Source organism: Eucalyptus grandis, chromosome 7 (assembly GCF_016545825.1).
Source record: "Eucalyptus grandis isolate ANBG69807.140 chromosome 7, ASM1654582v1, whole genome shotgun sequence".
NCBI lineage: Eukaryota > Viridiplantae > Streptophyta > Magnoliopsida > Myrtales > Myrtaceae > Eucalyptus > Eucalyptus grandis.
The window spans coordinates 18,536,568-18,548,222 of NC_052618.1; the positions used below are offsets into that span (position 1 = coordinate 18,536,568).

Consider the following 11,655-nt stretch of genomic DNA (forward strand, 5'->3'; position numbering starts at 1 on the left):
CATGGCGAAGGTCCGAGTGGCCTTGTTTCATGCCGAGGTTGCCGAAACTCGTAATCCTTCAATTCTGCTGCTTCGGGCCGACCCTTCTTCGCGAATTGGTCTTTCGTCTGATTTGACTGCGGTGATTCCGGAGAGCAAGACGCTTCGGATTACGGATTTGGAGTGGCGGCCGGCGATGAGGACGGACAGAATTGGGGGTGATCTTATAATCGCAGTGCCTTAGGCTATGGCATTTCGTGGTGAAGTATGGCGCTTTGGGATTGGTCGTGTGAGCATGAAAGAGGTATGTGCTTTTATCCCCTAAATCTACTTCAATCCTTGAGTTTTTCTCTCAAAACATAGTTGAAGATAATTGACTGATACTGGTTTCTTCAGGTAGGGATAATTTGAACTTTTTGTTTCTTATGGCGTGTATTTGTTGTTATTCTGCTTTGGTCTCTTAGACGTTCATGTTCTTAAGAAATGGCCCTTTGGAGAGGAAGACACTTCGGATTGTTACTTGTCCACAGTTGGTAGATAATCAGTTTTCGAGACCAATGATAGATAAGGTGCACTTTCTTTCTTAGTTCAGTAGAACAACATTGTTTTCTTGAATTCTTGATTTCCTAATGGCCTTCGATCAGCTTAGTTATTATCTTTAATCATCTCTTACCTTGTAATGGATGGTAGTTAAGCAAAGTTGTTATAGGATGCAGAGTATGGACAACTACGGGCGTAATAGCGCGTGACAGGCCAATGACAACTTTGGCTCTTGCGTCTAGAGATTCCAAAACCTGGAGATTTCAACAGGCCGGGACATATTTTCCCATTGAAGTACGGGGAGGGTGGTATCCTGAAAAGAGCTGGGTGTACAGAGGCTTCTGTCGACCTTGCTGTATCTGCCGGATTGGTGCCTGTGGCAGTTCTCTGTGAGTTAGTGGATGATGATGGCTCCATGGCAAGATTACCTAAAGTTTCGCGAGCCTGCACAGCAGGAGAGCTTGAAGATTGTATTTCTTGCTGATCTAATCAGGTATGTATTCTCTTCCCAGCAATCCAATGCAAGTACTTTTTAAGGACAGGTAGTCCCCAATCGAATCCAATTTCAGCTGCAACTTTCACTTCTTAAGTATTGGCTTTTTTGGCCAAGATGTTGTCCCAGCGGCATCACCCCTTTTTGGGAGTGGATAAATGAAGAGTAGAAAACTTGGAACCCTGGATGGTGTAGGAAAAAAGAGTCTCTTATGGGTGGCTGTTGGGCTGTTGTTTTACTTAGCAAAAGGAGAGAAGCATAAGCTATTTTGGTCTATTCATGTCTCAACTTTAGTTTATGCTTTAAGTTTGTGGTTGTTATTCCCGCTCGTCGACACCATGCGGATCAATGATTTTGGGTTCTGAAGAGTTTTCTCTCAATTTTTTTTTTTTGCGGTGTCGTTAGATTAATATATGGTTATAAATGGCCAGGATTCTTGCCAAATTATGTTAATGAGCCTGTGACCTCAGTTACTTTTATGTACATTTTCTTGTATTTACCTCTTTCAAAACTCATGTCTGAATGTCAGTTGACCGCTAACTGAGGCAGACTTTGAGGTGTATTCTCAGCAGTATCACCAGGAAATAGGGATAGAACATCTAGATTGTTTTCTGACTTGTATATTGAGAAGCTTCTTATACTGTGTGATTAAGAAAGTTTCACCGCTCATAAATTTATGGGTACCGCCAGAAAAGAGATAAATGAGTTAAACGTGCTGCTGCTGCAAGATTACCAACAATGTCGGGCCTTTCACAGCCCATTGCTGTAGGTCGATATTAGATGGAATTGAGCAAATTACAATGGTCAAGTTGAGATAAATTATGAGTTAATTGCTAAAACTGTTTTAAGAATTCAGAAACTAATGAACAGAGAGTTTTGTATGGATTAATTGTAAACTTTGAAGATCTTGTTTGTAGCAGTCCAATTTTTCAACTCAACTTACATTTGCACTTCATCTCATGTACTTCCATCGCATGATTTGTTTGACAATGATTTTACTAGAACAGGCTGTCAAGCTCTAGAGTTGAATAATCACACCACTGAAAAATTGATGGTATCTTTTGGTTGGAACTCCATCAAATGTATTTTGAAGCATGTAAAAAAATGTCTAATCATGTGCCAATCATAATTGGAAGTACCAAATTTATCTTACTTGGATAACAACGTTGTCTGGACAGGAAAGTTAACATCAGGAGAAATGATTTTTAGGATATTAGTGAACTGCTGGGAACAATAATTCTTTCTTATAGTTCCTGTATGTGTCTGCAATTGATATAGGAATGCCATGATTTTGATTAAAAGCAGTATCTTAGTTTTTCCTATTTTAGGTCCTCTTACAGACAGCAATATTTCCCATCATGTGATTCTTACTTTATTGTTTATCATCTGAACAGGGCAACATTGGAGATGATTGGGATGTCCTTGTTAGGGTACACTCGGGATTCATCCCAGGAGACATATCTGGATCTGCTAGATGCCACAGCAGCAACCAGCTTGCACTTGTGATGTAACAGATAGAAGCGGCGGCAGGGGCATGTGGTCCACCTCCGAGGGCACGAAGGAAGAGGAATAGGTTTAAGGCACATATCACGTGCCTATAACATGCAGGAAGATAGGCGTGATGCCTTGGAAGCAAATGTAGAGCTTGGTTTGCCCGTTGACTACAGGTAGAATGGAATTGGTGCTTGGGTATTTTTCCCTTAAGTCAGAAACTATACTAATGTGAGAGGCAACTGCTCCAGAGATTGTAAAACATTTTATAAGACTACTAGACGAAGCTGGTGACTAAAGCAGAGCTTCAAGTTCCCGTCTTAGAAAGACATGATCTAAATTAATCTGAAGAACCACTCCATTGTTAATCTTTTTATAGCATTTGTATTAGTGTTTAACATATTGACTAATACTGCAGATGTTGCGTGACCTGGGGGTCAGAACTATGGAGCAGATGAAGTACATCGGTCTTATGGCTTGATTATTGCTGAGAGTCCCTCTAGTAACTCCCGCAACAAAGGAGAACAAGAGATGCTTGGAGACAAAATGCTCCCAGATGGGCACATCTATGGAGCGGACAATGGCCTCTTCAGAAATCTCATCGGCAAAAACGGCAAGGTGAGCAGCCCTGTCTCTTTCGATCCAGCTGTGTCTGACTCATAGAACCTGAGGAGAACAAGAGATGGTTTGAGACAAAACAGTCCAAGATGGGCACATCTATGGAGCGGACAATGGCCTCTTCAGCAATCTCATCAGCAAAAACGGCAAGGCGAGCAGCCCTGTTTCTTTCGATCCAGCTGTGTCTGACTCATAGAACCTGCTAAGTAGTTTGACTGCTAATGATTTACACGGGGGGTCACAAGCAAGTTCACTAACAGATGGTGCTATTACTTAATTTTAAAAGCACTAAGGTAAAGAACATTGGGATACCTGCTGACGATGAGTTCTGGAAATTTTATGGCAATCCAGTTTTATAATTAGTCTAAGATTCATTATTGTTCTATTGATGTATTCATCCATTTTGTGAGGCGAAAAGGTGAAGATTAGCCATCTTATCTAAACTTCCTCGTGTAATCGATGGCTTGCAAGAGTTATCCTTAATTCAAGTTCACGGAATATGCTAAAGTCTTTGTTGTTGATCAACTCTCCATATTGGCGTTAGATAAGGATTGCTTATGACCTTTTATTTGTCGAATGAACACGCAATGCGCAAAGAGGTTGGAAATTAGTCACACACGTACCTGGTATTTTGGAAGATGCAATGTCCAGGTGTAATGTCCACCCCTTTCCGAAAAACATCAGGAAATACATCACCATTCAATTACTTGCAGCAGAGAGTTTTGCTTTCTTTGACCTGATTATCAAAACAAAATATAGCGAAGGATAGAATTTTCTGTAGGCATACCAAAGTTTACGCCTAAGGCTTGACATTCCTTTTGAAAATGGATACTTCAAGTTCAATAGTATCAATGCTAACAAGATCGAAAACACAGACATCTCCTTCCTTTAGAGTAGTTCCTCTCTGAGATGCAGCTTGACAGGCAAAGACCTTTCTCGAGCCACGTTGTGGGGTAGTACAGGAGCTTCACTTGCTATGATCAGTCCGAATATTTAAGAGCCACGATTGGCATGCTTCCCTTGATGCGTTCCCTTCAAAATCGCCAGGGACAGTCTGCAGAGTTTATTCTTGATCAACAAATGATGACTAACACAAGAAATGCTAATTGCAAAGTCACTCCAGTTGTCTCAACAATTTAAAATATTCGTACAATTCAGGAAACCACAACCATTACAACCTTTACAAGTAATGGAGAAAAGAAAAAATTCTTTCAAATTTACTAATGAAATCAATATTCATCCAATGTGCTGAAACACAACAAAGCAGATGCAACTCGTGCAATTTCCACAAGTTTAACTGGAAAAGCAAGTAGAGAGAGAAAATCTAATTGAGTAGAACTGAATTCCTACTATCTAGCATCATCTTTGTAGTATCAGTGCCAGAAAATCTTGGACAAAAAATGAACTTTGTGGATTAAGATTCCAAGATTTTAAATTTTATGAGGATGGAAACTAAATGGTGGATGGAGGAATCATTTCCAACATCAGATACAATTTTGAAACTTGAAATTAAAAAAAAAAATGGAATGAAACGACAGTTTCACATATTTGGATGAGAAAAAAGAATGGAAATGGGAGATGCTTAGAGGATGGTGTGTTTTAGGTTGTTATGCTGAGGTGGCAAATTGTGAGAAAATTATGTATTTACCTATTTGTCATCTTTGTCATATGACAGAGGATTTGCTTAATTGCCACATCAATGGCCAATCAATTAGCAATGGGTTAGTCATGTTAGAATTCATTTATCCACTTGCCTAATTTTATTAGCTAATACGAACCACTTTTTTACCATGTAAAAAGAAAAACCCGTTACTGGAAATTTACTGTAACAGATTATGGGATGATCTATCTTCACAGCCCACGTGACTAATCCTTGGTTGCATCTTGGATCCTTTTCGCGTCGCATCTGAGTATCCCGGGCGATTCCATCGCTGGATTTCCATCGTTACCTAGCGTCGTCATCATTCAGTGGATTCAAGGAATCGACGAAGCAGATGGTTTCAAGATTAGGAGCCTGAGAAGCTTGCCAGAGGTTCCGAAGTGATGGCGGTGGCAGAAACCTCGTGTTCCGATCCTATTGTGTGACTTGGCGCCTGGGCGTTGCGATGATCTCGTCGTCATGCCGACTATCCGTTGCTGGGTTTTCTTCATCAATGCATCCTCGTCGCCGTGTGTTCTGATTGAGAAGTTTGAATCTCTTCTTCGACCATAAAGGTCTACCTCTGTCCCGCGCGGTTGCTCTGTTCTTATGTCCTCATTGGGGTAACCACACGTTTGACGAAACGCCGGAGAGAGAGAGAGAGAGAGAGAGAGAGAGAGAGAGATCCAACACTTCTTCAGTTCGGTATTCGCTGTTCCAGCTCTAGATTTCACCTCTGTCACTGCCACTCATCGTCGAGAATTAAGTTGCCATGGTCTGTCCTAATTTGCGGTTGGTTATGAAGGCCTCCTTATGCTTTGTTCCTACCGTGCTTTTTCAAGAGAAGGTAATTAGTCTCTCGAAGACTCGAACTGCACCGTCATGCTCGCAAACCTTTTCTTCCTTCGCCTGTACACCATGTTCGGTCAAACGGAAATGCATGGTGACTGTTTGACGATATGCCTCATATGAATAACTTTTTTTTTTTTGGTCGAAACTCATAGGAATAACTTCACTCGGAAAACGATGATCGAAGGATACATGAGGATGGGAGCGGTGGGTGAGTCTCTGGATCCCTTAGTTACATGCCGTACAGGGATGATTGCTCTTGGAACACTGAAATCGTGTTTCGCCTATGGAATGAGCAAATGTTAGTTTCCGGGAAGAATGCATTTGCTTGAAATTCCATGATTCATGGTTATGGCAAGAATAGGACACCCATGGAAGCCCTTCCTTAGGTCGTGTTAAGGACATGAATTTGGATGCTTTTGAGACATGATCGGTGCATCAGCTTATGAGGAGTGGCAATTGCACAGTGAGTTAACTGAAAATAGCTATTTAGACAGTCGCTTCCTAAAAAAAATGATTTTGATTTGCCGGTTAATTAAGATCGATGACTTTCATGAGCCTGTTAATTTGATTAAAGCTACTGGACTAGCGAATCAGCGTATCAGAGAGTATGAAGAAGGGAAGGCTACTACTTGGAGGAGTCTCCTGCTCAGTAACAACTCCGTCTTCTCTCCGGCGAGGACGAGGATGAGGACAAGGACGAGCCATGACGTTGAAGGAATTATGACAAGGACAAAAGACGATGGGCTTCAAGGAGCTGCAACCTGCAAGTGCAATCACATGAGCTTTCAAATGAAGCACACCAATGCCTCTTGCTCTTGAAATTAAATCTATGTGGAGCTCGAGAAAGAGATTTTTTTTTTTTTCACTTCATATCTTCTGCTTCCATGACATCTTCCGCTTTTGCTGAGAGAAATTCGCTCCCGAGGTTTGATAGTTTGCCGCTGATTGGCAAATAATCTATTTCTGAATCGCTCTTGTTGGATATTATTTTGCGAAAAATAGAGTTCCCTTTGTAATTGAAAATTATGAGATGACCATGACCAATGAGTATTGCTTCGGGAATTTCCGTCACCCTTTCAACAATGAAACCATGTAATTATCATATGGCCTATGCTAATTTCCCAACCCCATGTCGATGATCACAGAAATCATAGTTAGGCACAAATTTAGACGGGCATCCTTCTTTTCCCATTAGTAATTAGTTAATGGTCACAGAAATAAATCATAAGGTTAATTAACTGCATCTTTGGGTGGTCTAATTTAGTGGTGCTTATCTACGATCTTATCTTAAAAGGACGTTCCCCAAAAATATGTTATCTGAAGAATGGACCACCATTAGATAATGCGACAATAATGTGATTATTTATACACTTGATTGTTCCTTGAGAAAAAGAAGCGAATTAACCACTCATTTGATCTCATTTTCTATTCTTTTTCCATTAATATATCTATCACGGGTTTCAACTGTGCTGCCACAAACTCTGAAATTATTGATTAGCATGTGAAAGTTTACGTAATTGGTATATCGAAAATAATAATAGTAAAAAAGGAGACTTTGAGTTCAATATTATCAATGCCAACGAGCTCGAACACGCGAACATCTCCTTCCTTTAGAGAAGTTCCTCCTTGAAATGCGGCCCCACCGGCAAAGAGCTTTTTTCATGCCATTTTGAGGGTAATAAAGGAGTTTCACTAGCCATGATCCGTCCAAATATTTAAGACTTACGGTTTGCATTCTTCCATTGATGCATACCTTTAAAACCCCGCCTGGGAAAATCCATGAAGTTGATTTTTGATCAACAAATGATCTATGAGTAAGAACATACTAGGTAGTATGACTAACACAAGAAATGTTAACCAGACCACATGTGCATAATCTCATAGGCAGACCCAAATCATATAGGAATATGATGAAAAGACTACTGACATGTCCAATGAAAATGGAGATCCTCTGCCTTGAAATTTTATTGGTGTATCAATCAATTATCAATTGGCAAGTTATATAAATGATTCTTGTATTAATGGTCGCGGTACGTGGACACACCCATGATAGGAATATGAGGAGTATAGAATTCACATTCATCCAATAAAATTTCTCTCCGCTTCGACTATTTTTCATTCTTATAAGGCCATAAAGGATTAATCGTAAGAGACGCACTTGAATGTAGTCAAAAATCCGAAGTTATCAATCTTCTTTCAATACACTTTAATTGGTGATAGAATAATACAAAGCTATCTTGTAACTCTTCAGAACTTGAACTTTTCCCGGTCATTGCATCAAAATGGCCAAACCGTATAATCACAATTGTTCAACCCTCACCGAGTTAAACACACTATTCCCCGGGTTAATAAGTCCTCATCAACATAGTTTCCTTGTTTGATTTATCTCTTATGAACGTGGGCCAACCATTGGATATGTTTGCTGCAAAATTGTGTTGATAGGTCCTGAGTAGGTGTGAGCATGTGAAATTTTGTGAGACTATTGGTGACTGTTCTAAAAATTTAAACTGTTAGATAAATGCATGATTTATTTTATTATTTAAATATTTTAGCGATCATCTCATGCTTGGTATGGTTTTTTACCTAGTATCAAGCATTGAAATTGAGGATGCAAATGGGGCATGGTAAGATTTGAACTCAAGATCTTCAACTTTAATATTATGTGGGATTTTATGGGACTACTGTTGTTCTAAAAGTTTAAGTTGTTAGATGAAGGCGTGGTTTATTTTATTATTTAAATATTCTAACAAACCAAAAGGAACTGTCTGAACCGAGAATTGGTTGGACCCTACCAACCAGTCAGTTTTGGACGATTTCTTAGGATATTGGTTCAGTTTCAGGACTAAATGCGCTAGTTCACTGTTCCTGGGTGGGAATGGAGCACCCCTAGTCCCGAGCTGGCCTAGCCACAATTTGTCTAAATACCTAAAAGTCTCAATTTATCAATTCATCTGAATGTCATCTCTTTACAAATTCGCAAGTAACACTATGCCAAGTGGATATTATGGCAATCAATATACGATGAGAAACTAGATAAATAGAAGCAAACACCAAAGAAGAAAAGGCCAACTAAATGTACATTATGCTGCTTTTTTCTAGCATAAAAATCTAAAGTCCTCGATCCCAATCCAGCAATTTGAAGCCAAAATGCCATCAATATTGTGTCCTCGAACTCTACAATAGCGTACACTATTTTTGAACTCCCATGGTAACGGTAACGCTTCATGGGTTACGAACACTGATCGCCTCTACTAACATCCGCTTAGTTATAACGCAATGAAAACAGAGCAGGCATGTCAACATGATATCAGATTTGTCAATTATAAAACAGAGCATGAGCACCGCCATCCACGTGCGTCTCTTCGAATTTCCCCAGAAATTGACAATGCAGTGCCTGATCTTCTTAGTTAGGGGCCTTTGTTGACGCAAAAAAGAGGCCTTGTCTCATGCAGAGTCTGCAAAAATCTCAAAATCATCCAATTTTCTGCTTCAGGGCCACGTAAATCCGGTGATACCGGCCCGGAGGTGAAACTTTGTCTTACCCTGGTGGTGTTGCTGTGAGCGAGACTCTGCTTGGGGATGAATCAGTCAGCATTGAATTGTAGCCCGGTGCAGTAGCGCTTGGAGCACTTTCAGCTGATACTGCGCCACATGAGCACTTGTTTCCCCGTCCAAGATAATAAATTTGACTGGGACCGATCCATGGCAGGCTTTGCTTCTATTACAGGAGCGATCGAGGACATCCGCCAAGGAAAGGTTGGTGTGCTTTCTGCATTACATTTACATTATCGAGTGCATTTTAATTGTTCATCCATAAATGACCATGTCACTGTTGGAACTGAAATCCAGATCGTAGCGGCAGTAGACCATGAGGATAGAGAGAATCAAGGGTGATTTTATAATCGCAGCACCTTAGGCTATGGCATTCATCGCGGAGTATGACACTGGGATTGTTTATGTGAGCATGAAAGGCGAGAGATTTGGAGCGCTTGTAATTTCCTTTGATGGTGAATCAGAGGGAGAATGACGAGAAGCTTCACCATGACTCTGATATGTGTTGTAAGATGCTTAGTAATTATTTTTCAATCATCTCTTCTCATACCTTGTAATGGGTTTCGTCGCGAAGCCGGAGACTTTGCCCAATGCTACATTCGATCTGATGGTGTGCCATTGCATTATCCCGGGGAAAGCAGGGGGAGTGTCGTCTCTCGCCTTTTGATCCTCGAATTGAAGTGGAAGGAGGTGCCGATTCAAGTTGAATTTGGGTTCGTTTGGTTGTTTTAGTGGGTGGGAGTGAATATGATCGGCGGAAGTAGTTTGTTCTGTGACCACTTCGCAGTCTCTGGTTTGCGGTGTTTCGGTTGAGATCGTTTGCCGTGTCATCTCATGCTGTATGAGAGTGCCCGGGTGTATCTCGATGGAATTGGAGTGTTGATGCGTATGCCCATGATTGGACTTTCTTCTTGTGATGTTGAATGGACCTGTAGCCTTAGGGATGCAATTCGTGGGGCGCTACTATTTGATAGGACGGATTTGCATGACCGATTTGTTTGGGTGAGGCATTGCCTCTCATTAGGGAGTAGCACCCATGGCGATGATAAAAGGGAAAATGACACGTTTTAGGAGGTTTACAAAAAGGAGGGCAAGGAAGAAATCTTGATATTGCCATTTTGATGCAGAATTCAAAATAAGTATAATTATAAATTGATCGAGAATTTCCAATGGTTAAATTTATATGTATCGTTTAAGTACGTATATATCTAAATATGATTGATTTGTCTAGTATAATAATTTAATGTATTAAATATTACAAAACTATATTTTTAAAATGTTCAAAAACTACATGATAGCTAATATAGTAAATGAATACGTAGGAGTACACATGAGTTCTTGTACATTATATTATGCTTTTCTTTTCTTTTTTCTTTTTTTTTAATGTCACACGTCTTCCCAAATTGAAGTGGAAGGAGGTGCTGATTTGAGTCGACTTCGGGTTCGTTTGATTGTTTTGGTGAGTGGCAGTGAATATGATCGGCGTGAGTAGTTTGTTCTGTGATCGTTTTCGTGGGCTCTAGTTTGCGGTGTTTTGGTTGAGATCGTTTGCCGTGGCATCTCGTACTGTATGAGAAAGCCGAGGGGTGTTTCTAGATGGAATTGGAGTCTTGATGCGTATGCCTATGATTGGACTTTCTTGTTGTGACGTCGAATGGACCTTTAGCTTTAGGGATGCAATTCGTGGGGTGCTGCCATCTTATAGGATGGATCCGCAAGACTGATTTGTTTGGGTGAGGCACTGCCTCTCATTAGGGAGTAGCACCAATGGGGGTGATAAGAGTGAAAATGACGCGATTTACGAGGCTCATAGAAAGGGAGGTAAGAGAGAAATTTTGGTGTTGCCATCTCGATGCAGAATTCATAGCGAGCACAATTGTAAATTGATCGAGAAATTTTAATAGTTAAATTTATATGTATCATTTAAGCATGTGTATATCTAAGATTTATGTGTACATTGTTTAAGCATGTAGCGCCAATAGGGGTAATAAGAGGGAAAAATGACACAATATAGGAGGTTCATAAAAAGGGAGTTAAGAGAGAAATTTTGATATTGCCATCTCGATGCAAAATTCAGAGCGAGCATAATTGTAAATTGATCGATAATTTTCAATAGTTAAATTTATATATATATATATATATATATATATATATCTAAATATATATATATATATATATATATCTAAATATGATCGATTTATCTAATAACTATTACAAAACTATATTTTTAAAATGTTCAAAAATTATATAGTAGCTAGTATAGTAAAGGAATACGTATGAGCACACATGAGTTCTTGTACATTATATTCATGCTTTTTTTTTTTTAATGCCACACGTCTTCTCGGGCAGCGTCTCCAGGAGAGTGTATAGATGAGTGCAGAAAAGTAGGGATGGCGGGAGGGCGGTTCAGTCGGGCCCAGTACGGCCCAGATCATTTCGTGCCACCTCCTTTTGTATTTTCTGTTAATATTTTGAGGCCCAGTAGAAATTT

General features: G+C 39.9%; 1 long non-coding RNA gene across 1 annotated transcript; it reads left to right on the forward strand.

Annotated features, from left to right (window-relative positions):
• The first annotated feature begins 290 nt into the window (after positions 1–290).
• Positions 291–3,483, forward strand: LOC120296290. The gene is made up of 3 exons (XR_005553212.1): positions 291–1,012; positions 2,407–2,679; positions 2,922–3,483. It is a non-coding gene; the product is annotated as an uncharacterized LOC120296290 (long non-coding RNA).
• The last annotated feature ends 8,172 nt before the right edge of the window (positions 3,484–11,655 follow it).